The 9,360-nt window shown below is 46.4% G+C and overlaps 1 long non-coding RNA gene across 1 annotated transcript; it reads left to right on the forward strand.

The window, feature by feature from the left end:
- The first annotated feature begins 7,399 nt into the window (after nt 1–7,399).
- On the forward strand, nt 7,400–8,117 carry LOC119271080. The gene is made up of 2 exons (XR_005134415.1): nt 7,400–7,569; nt 7,680–8,117. It is a non-coding gene; the product is annotated as an uncharacterized LOC119271080 (long non-coding RNA).
- Nucleotides 8,118–9,360: the final 1,243 nt, after the last annotated feature.

Below are 9,360 nucleotides of genomic sequence, written 5' to 3' on the forward strand. Positions count from 1 at the left end.
GATGGATTTGAGGTTGGGCTACCATCAAATCAAAATCAGAAACGGGGACATTCCCAAAATGGCCTTTGTTACTCGCTATGGCCAATACGAGTACACCGTCATGTCCTTCAGTTTAACCAATGCCCCATCCACTTTCTCTCGGTTAATGAACTCAGTCTTCATGGAGTATTTGGATAAATTCGTCATGGTATACCTCGATGATATACTCATCTACTCGAAGAATGAAAAGGAACATGCCGAACATCTAAGGCTGGTATTGATGAAACTTCGAGAGCATCGCCTTTATGCCAAATTCTCCAAGTGTGAATTTTGGTTGCCAGAAGTGACCTATCTAGGCCATGTAATCTTCGGTAAGGGTATTGCTGTCAATCCCGAGCGACTTCAAGCCGTCCTTGATTGGACTCCACCTGATACGGTCAAGCAAGTTCGGAGCTTCCTTGGCTTAGCGAGCTATTGCCGCCGCTTCATCGAGAATTTCTCCAAGGTTGCTAAACCTCTAACTGAACTTCTCAAGAAAGATAAAAAGTTCGAGTGGACCCCATAGTGCGAGTTCAGCTTTCAGGAACTGAAAAGACGCCTGACATCTGCTCCTGTACTGGCACCACCAGATTTCTCCAAGGACTTTATTATCTATTGCGATGCCTTGCGACAAGTACTAGGTTGCATACTTATGCAAGATCATCAAGTAATTGCCTATGCCTCACGGCAATTACACCCCCATGAGGAAAATTATCCCACACATGATCTAGATCTTGCAGCTGTAGTCCACACACTCAAAACTTGGCGACATTACCTTCTGGGTAATCGTTGCGAGATCTTCACCGATCACCAAAGTTTCAAATATATCCTCACCCAACAGGATTTGAATCTCAGGCAAAGACGTTGGGTCGAGTTGATCTCAGATTATGACCTAGGAATAACTGACACCCCGGGCAAAGCCAATGTCATGGCTGATGCGCTAAGTCGTAAATCTTATTGTAACAACCTGATGTTACAACAGAGTCAACCACTTGTCCATGAGGAATTTCGTAAGCTTAATCTTCACATTGTTCCTCAGGGATTCCTATCCACCCTGGTGGTAAAACCTACTCTTACGGATCAGATCATCAAGGCACAGAAGGTCGATCCGGGAATCTCCCGTATTAAGAGAAACATTAAGAAAGGAGTCGCGAATTGTTTCTCCGTTGATGATCAAGGTGTCATATACTCTGGAAACCGCTTAGTGGTTCCCAAGGCACGAAACCTAAGGCGGCTAATCCTTTAGGAAGCTCATGAATCCCCTCTCACCATTCATCTCGGTAGTACTAAGATGTATCATGACCTACGCTAGAGGTTTTGGTGGACTAGGATGAAGAGAGAAATTGCTCAATATATTGCTAGTTGGGACGTCTGTCGTCGTGTTAAAGCAGAGCATCAACGGCCTGCTGGCACCCTTCAACCTTTGGCAATTCCTGAGTGGAAATGGGATAAGATCAGTATGGATTTCATTACTGGGTTTCCGAGGACCAAGAGAGGGAATAATGCTATCCTCGTCGTGATCGATCGTCTTTCCAAAGTAGCCCATTTCCTACCTATACATCTCCCGAATAGTGTCTCTTCATGGTGTCCCATTGGAAATTAACTCAGACCGTGGGAGTCTCTTCACCTCTCGATTTTGGGAAAGTTTCCAAAATGCTATGGGAACTCGTCTCTCTTTTAGCACCGCCTTCCACCCTCAATCCAGTGGTCAAGTAGAGTGAGTCCATCAAATTCTGGAAGATATGCTCCGAGCTTCTGTCATCTCATTCGGAATGGGTTGGGAGAAATGCCCTCCATTCGCGGAGTTTGCTTATAACAATAGTTATCAAGCTAGCTTGGGCGAAGCTCCTTTTGAAGTTCTCTATGGACGAAAATGTTGAACGCCTCTTAACTGGTCACAAACCGGGGAAAGACAACTCTTTTGCCCGAATATGATTCAGGAAGCAGAAGATCAGGTTCGCGTTATTCGTGAGAAATTGAAAACAACCCAATCTCGTTAAAAGAGCCAATATGATCATAAACATAAGCTCATGTCTTACGAAGTCGGCGAGAAGGCTTACCTTCGGGTTACTCCGTTAAAGGGAACCCATCGCTTTGGTATCAAAGGCAAATTGGCTCCTCGCTACATTGGACCCTTTCGCATTCTTGCCAAACGAGGAGAAGCTGCCTACCAATTGGAACTACCTCTGCATCTTTCCAGAGTTCACGATGTCTTCCATGTTTCTCAACTCAGGCGTTGCTTCGCGGATCCTATCCGTGGAGTGGACCACGAAACGCTTGATCTACAAGATAACCTCTCATATCGGGAATATCCTGTTCATATCCTTGATCAAGCCGAGCGCACCACTCGACTCCATAACATCAAGTTTCTCAAGGTTCAATGGTCACACCATCCCGAGAAAGACGCTACTTGGGAAAGGGAGGATCGTCTTCGACTTGAGTACCCCTCCTTCTTCCCGATGAGTCCTGAATCTCGGGACGCGATTCTTTTGAGTGGGGGTGAGTTGTCACATCCCTGCTTTCGTGTTATGCATTAGGGTTGGTTGAACTTGTGCATCATGTTTAAATTTCTTTTAAACTTGAAATGGGGGCTAATCAACCCCAACACCCCCCTAAAAATGCTAAATTCCAACAATTGGAATTTCAATGAACCCAAAATGCCCTTCATAAAAGCCCACCATTTTTGGTTCTGCTTTAAACCTCTGCCAAAAATGGTTCTACAATTTATGGGGCCATTCTGGATTGTTGAACCAAGTCATAAGTATTTGAATTTGGGCATTTTAAATCTTATAAATATTTTAAAGTGCTCAAATAATCTTGGAAGCATTTTTAGGCAGTTGAGAATATTCTCAAATGTGCCTCTGAATATTTCCATAGTTTTTGGAAATGAAATGGTATTTATTCTATTTCAATACACAGAGTAGAGCAAATAAAAAAGAGAAAACAGAAAGGAACACAGGACTTACCTGGAAGCCCACCTAGCAGGCCCACCTACTGGCCCAGCCCACCTCCTGTGCCAGCGAGGTGCACTCGCCAGCACTCGCCAGCACAGCACAGGCAAGCCGCTGCTCGACGGCGAACACAGCATGCGTGCCACGCAGCTGCCTGCCGCCTCGCCGCTCCCCTCGTCGAGTTGTCGCCCTGGGATGCACCCCCACCTCTCTCCCGAGCTCCCAGACACACTCGCTCTCCTCCCCTGACCCTCTCTCTCGCCCTCCCCGACGACGCCCGAGCCGTCACCGTCGCTGCCGCTCGTCGCAGCCGCGTCCAACGCCGTCCCCGAGCCGCGCCATAGTGTCTAGCAGCGTCGCCGTCGTCGACTACGTCTACTAGCCAAGCCGCACGACGTCGGAGCCCCTGCAACATCGCCGTCGTCATCGTCTTCAACCTCGGGCCGCCCGAGATCGCTGTTGCCGTTCCGACCGCATCGAGCCCTTCTCGAGCTTGTTGACCCTCTCTGCGGCTTCCCAGTGAGCTGTTGGTCCTCCCCCTTCTCTCCGTTTCGTCGCTAGAGCTCTGTAGCCGCCGCGCCTCTTTTGTCCGAACGTGCCGCCGCCTGAGCTCGTCGCCGACGTAGCTCCGGCCGCTTAGCGGTCCTACTGGCATGTCCAGTGTGCTCACCGCATCGCGTAGATGCTGTAGGTGCTAGCGCCACGCCGCCCAGGACACTTCAGCCACGCGCACGAGCTAACCCGACCTTCGGCCTCCGCCAAGCTCGTCGTCGGCGATGCTCCGGCCACTTCCCGGCCACGCCATTACCACGGCTGGATGCGGGCGAGCACCAGCTGCCCGTAGCTGCTCTCCGCGTATCAAATGGTGCCGTGTGGGTGATTCCCGCAGCACACCGCCGCGTCTGGCCTCGCCGGCGGCTAAACGCCGACAAGCTTTGACCCGCTGACCGGCGAAGTTGACTCTGCTGACACAGGTTGACCTCCCCCTCTCTCTCACTGACATGCGGGCCCCACCCGACTAATTACTCTGTTAGTGCTAACTAACTAGGTTAGTTTAATTAGCATAGTCACTGACTAGTGGGCCCTGCCGAGTTAATTAGGCTAACTAAACATAGTTAGTGCACAGAGTCACTGACCAGTGGGCCCCACTGGTCAGGTTTGACTGGCCCATGGCGCCTTTGACTTGTTGACGTCACAATGATGCAGTGCTGATGCAATTATTTAATTTCTGGATTTATTTTCATATAGGAAATTCCAGAAAATAGCCTAAACTTCTAAAAATCATAGAAAATCAACCATAGCTCCAAATCAAACAAATTATGTATGAAAAATGATCAGATTCAATCTATCCATCTGTAATGGTTTCATGCATGACAAAACACTTTAACCTTGCTGTTTATGTGAAACAAGCTAATACACTTATTATGCATAAAAGCTTAAGCTTTCATTTGAATCATTGTTTCAAATGGAACCTTTTCAACTTGTTTCACATTGCATTAGGCAGGACACATCTTTTTGCCATATCATAGCATGCATCATATTGTTGCATATTGTCATGTGTTGATTATGTTATGTGTGTCTCTCGTGGTAGGTTCTGCCTCCGAGGATATCTCCGAGTATCCAACTGAAGGGCAGTACCCTACTACTACTCCATCAGGCAATCACCCCCATTGATCATATTGATACAATCCCATGTTCTCGCCTCTGCTCTCATTTACTGCATTAAGACAACAATGTTTCAAACTGATGTGTGTTGCGGTACTTGAACCCTTATCCTCTACATGACCTGTCATTGCCACAGTAACTAGATGAAACCCACTAGCATGTGTAGGAGTTGATTGAGGCATGTATGTGTTTCCTACCTTGCTATGCCTGCTGTGCTTAGAGTTGTGTCAGGTCTGGTTCATCTGGGTGATGGGCTAGAGTGAAATGATTATGTCGGTAATGTGATGAATGTGTTGAACATGATTTGGTAAAGGTATCGATGAGAGGCCATGTAGGAGTACATGGTGGGTTGTTTTATTGAGGTCGTCCCTAAGAACTGAGATCTGGATGTGTGATTTAAGAATCAGCTACTACCATACATTGGGCCCGAAACAAATGGACCCTCTTGGCTTCTTAATCACCCTAGTACTCTGTCCAGGAGTTGCAATTATTTTCTGGTGTTTGTAGGTTATGTGTTGGCGGTCGTACGTAGCGCTGACCCTAGGAGTGGGCTATGTTGCGGTAGATACACCGTGGCACGGTGTACCGAGTCACCCGTTTGGTGTCTCGAGAATCCTGTTCACATCGTTTGGGGCCGTATGTGGAATCCTCGGCCGGACTCCCTGCGGATGGAACCTGGATAGGCGATAAATCTGGACTAGAGACTTGAGTGTTTAGGTAGGCCGTGGCCGACACCCTCGTTGGGCTTCCGCTTGAAGGGTTCCGAGTACATGTCGTGTAAACGACGGTAAGTGGTGAGAGCGTGTATGAAGAAGTACACCCCTGCAGGGTTAACATCATCTATTCGAATAGCCGCGTCCGCGGTAAAGGACTACTTGGTTGCCTATACTGTTCATAGACAAGTTAATGGTTACTACTAAAAGACTCAAGATAAGTGTGAGTACCGAGGATGGCTCTCTCGTAGGATGACGAGGGAGGATCTCCGGTGGAGTATTGTGTTGGTGATTAGTGGACTCGTGTGCGAAAACTATTTTCCTAGTGGTGTCTCATAGGATAGCTTAGCCAAGAGTCAAAACTGGCTTGCTGCAATAACTCCACCACCTTCTTGAGAATGAGCATGTATAGTAGGTTCTGATGTAAGACTTGTTGAGTACCTTTGTAGTCATGTTTGCTTAATTACTGTTTTCAGACGACAACACCGCCCCCTCCGATGGGTTTTATGTAGATCTCGACGTCAATGAGTGACTTGCCACCCAGGTGGTGATCCTGGCCATGGAGGGCCCTATGTAGATAGACAGGCTTCGAGAAGCCTTCTTTCTTTCTAGTGTCTGTACTCAGACTATTTGCTTCCGCATGTGCTTGTATGCTTGTATGACTTGAGTGTCGGGTCATGTGACCCCTACCTGTATGAACATGTTATGTATGGCTCTCTGGAGCCTTTAAATAAAAGTACTTGAGTTGTAGAGTTTTGTTGTGATGCCATGTTGTATTTGCACATATCGAACATATTGTGTGTATGATTGAAATGCTTGGTATGTGTGGGATCCGACAATCTAGTTGTTTATCCTTGTTAGCCTCTCTTATGGGGAAATATAGTCTAGTGCTCCTCGAGCCATAGTAGTCCGCTACAACCCGGTTCACCGGAGTCCTGCTAGCCCAGCACTACTGCTCAGGACATTTGACTGGCCGGCATGTGTTTCACTTCGTTCCTATGTCTGTCCCTTCGGAGAAATGGCACACGGTGACTTCCAGAGTCCTGCCTAGCCTGCTACAGCCCGGGTTCCCCGGAGTCCTGTTAGCCCACTGCTACAGCCCGGATTCACACGCTGATGACCGACATGCTCAATGTGATTCATGTATGCCTGTCTCCATAGGTCTGTGCCGCTTTGGGTTCACGACTAGCCATGTCGGCCCGGGTTCTCTGTCATATGGATGCTGGCGACACTATCATATACGTGAGCCAAAAAGCGCAAATGGTCCCGGAACATGGTAAGGCGACACCCGTGGGGATACCGTGCGTGAGGCCGCAATGTGATATGTGGTGTTACCGGCTAGATCGATGTGACTTGAAATCGGGGTCCTGACAAGTATCCAGAGTTATAAAAGATATTCGTAAGAAATCATGTATTTATCAAGAGGGTAGTATAGAAGCTTACAAGAAGATATTCAGGATCTTGAGTTGGGATTGGATTGATCCTGTAAAATTGCAAAGCGTTGGCTCATAACTAGTAGGATCGTGACCACGTGACATATGTGGTATTCAAAAAGAGTAGGATCGCGAAAATATGGATATATAATCGATTTAGATCATAACATCGTTGAATCACAATAAAATCATGATTCTCACTACCTTGCCAAAAAACAACCTCCTTATATATTTTTCCAGAATAAAGTAATTTGCACATCTTTGGAAAGATTTATATTAACTGTGCATATATTCTTTTTTAGCGGCCAGTCAATATGCCATAAATAGATCCTTGGTTTTTCCTTCAAGGCAATCAATTCACGAATAAATGCACAATTAATACTGCCATCAGTAGATGAGCTGTAGGTTTTGGGTGTAAATATACTATATAAATATTCCTCGCAAAAAATATACTATAAATATTTTTTACTATATATATGAGCTGTATGTTTTGGGTGTATATCAACATACGCATTTATAGGGTACAGATCCATGATTAAATTAATGTATTTAAACGTTAATATTATGTTAATAAATCGAAAACTTGTAGCATGCACCTATGTCCATTATAAAAAGCCATCTAAGACCCTAATCACAGAGCAGGAACCCAGGCATATCTGAAAAGATTGGCTTGACATCCCAGTAAACACGCTATCTCTCTCTCTCTCTGTCTCCACCATCAAGCCAGGATGAGGTCGTTGTACAAGATGCTACTACTTTCGCTTGCCCTTGTAGCGCTGCTATCCTCAGGTATGTACGTTTGGAGCATGTTTTGTGATCAATTTTGTATGGCGACCTTTCCACTATCGTTTTCTCATAATAAATCTCTGCAATCTTTATATGCTGGTACAAACATATAGATCTGACGATCCAGGCGACGGCTAATGGTGGCGGCTCGCTAATCCCTGAAGACTGCCGGCAGACCCTTGTCATCCGTGGGCCCTGTAACCCCAAGGCTTGTCAACGCAACTGTCAAACCAACGTCGGCCCCGGTGCCGTTGGCGACTGTGATGCCGGTGGATGCCGGTGCACATACTGTACTCCATCTCAGTGGAATTAAGCAGTGATTGTTGCTTAATTGCTCCCCGTTCCGATAATATGCAAAATCTTAGTTTTTTCTTCTGTCTGGCTACCTGTCAAATACTCCTACTTGGAAACTCAAATCAGGAATGTCAGAAATTTGATCGATTCTAGGGGCGGTTGCCTTATTAGCATGTTTGCTTGTGATTACCACATCTAAAAATAAAGGTGTGGTCCTCTAGCCTCCCCTCTCCCTTTGCTAGAGGTGTGCTGCACTAGTCTGCTTGATTTATCTTCCTTTGCTAGCGTAGTAAATTGATGGAGATCATGAAATCATGAGCGGTGTGCAAGTTATAATGCACATATATAGGCAGCGTTTGTCCTTTCAAGCAGACAATTCGTTTAGTATTCACGTTAGTAATGAAGAAATTGTAGCCATTTTCATGCACGGTGGGCAGCAAGAACTGCGTCGTCATTGATCAAACGTATGCAAGTGGGTTTTGTCCTTCCCGCTACAATGAATTCACACATCTTCAATCTTTAAAGAGCATCCCTTTCCTCGCTTGTTCTTCACTCGTCTCTCTGAACCTCACACACACACTATCCAAAACCCAAAACTCATACCGCGATGCAGTCAAATCTTTATCTGCTCTAAATGTTCAACAAAAATTGGTAGTCAATGTCGTCCACAGCGCAATAGTAGGAGGGATCAGAAAGTTATAAAGAAAAGCTGGCCCTGCTCGGAATTTCAAGAAGGCTGGGCAGGATGCTTTCCGGATTTGCGATCCATGAAACATTGTGTTTCTCATCTAGTTTTGCCACCGAGGCACGCCACTTCTTGGGAAGTACTGTGCTCGACACCAACCCAGCCGTTCTTCAGGAATCATTGGGGCTTGCTACGTCCAGTGCAGTTGCGGTTTGCGCGTAAGGGACACATTGCTGACATGATGGAGATCCGCGTTGATGGCTGTGCATCCTAAGCGCTTACTGGGCACCAGCGATGTGCAGTTACACATGGACATGGCCATAGCAAACGAACAAGGTGCGGGCACGCAGACTGAAAGAAACCCATGGGGGCGTGAGACTCTGGCAGGCGCGGACCACACTGGGCCATGGGCTCGTGCATGGATTCTTGGGGTTTGGATCAGAAATATCCATCTGTACAATTTCGTTAAGTGTTAGGTCAAATATGTACATAGGAAGGATAAATGAAGGAAATAAAAATGAAAATAAAAAAATTAGGGTCAGTCATGATATATGCATTCATCTTTATTAATTACGTACACCAGAGCCTGGCAAAATAAATATAAGGATCAACCCAAGCCACCTTCTAAGCGAACAAAGTCACCACACCTATAGGTATATAGATGTGCTCTGGACGCATAACAGACACTATCTAATCCGATGGCCTAAAGCCCGGCCAGTCTAGGCGTCCCATAACATGCACAACATGTGCACGCTCTAGGATCTGCCACCGTCATCTTCCGCAATCCCGTCTTACTATGAGTGATGCAAGTTTCT

The sequence above is a fragment of the Triticum dicoccoides genome, chromosome 3A, assembly GCF_002162155.2.
Source record: "Triticum dicoccoides isolate Atlit2015 ecotype Zavitan chromosome 3A, WEW_v2.0, whole genome shotgun sequence".
In the NCBI taxonomy this organism is placed as follows: domain Eukaryota; kingdom Viridiplantae; phylum Streptophyta; class Magnoliopsida; order Poales; family Poaceae; genus Triticum; species Triticum dicoccoides.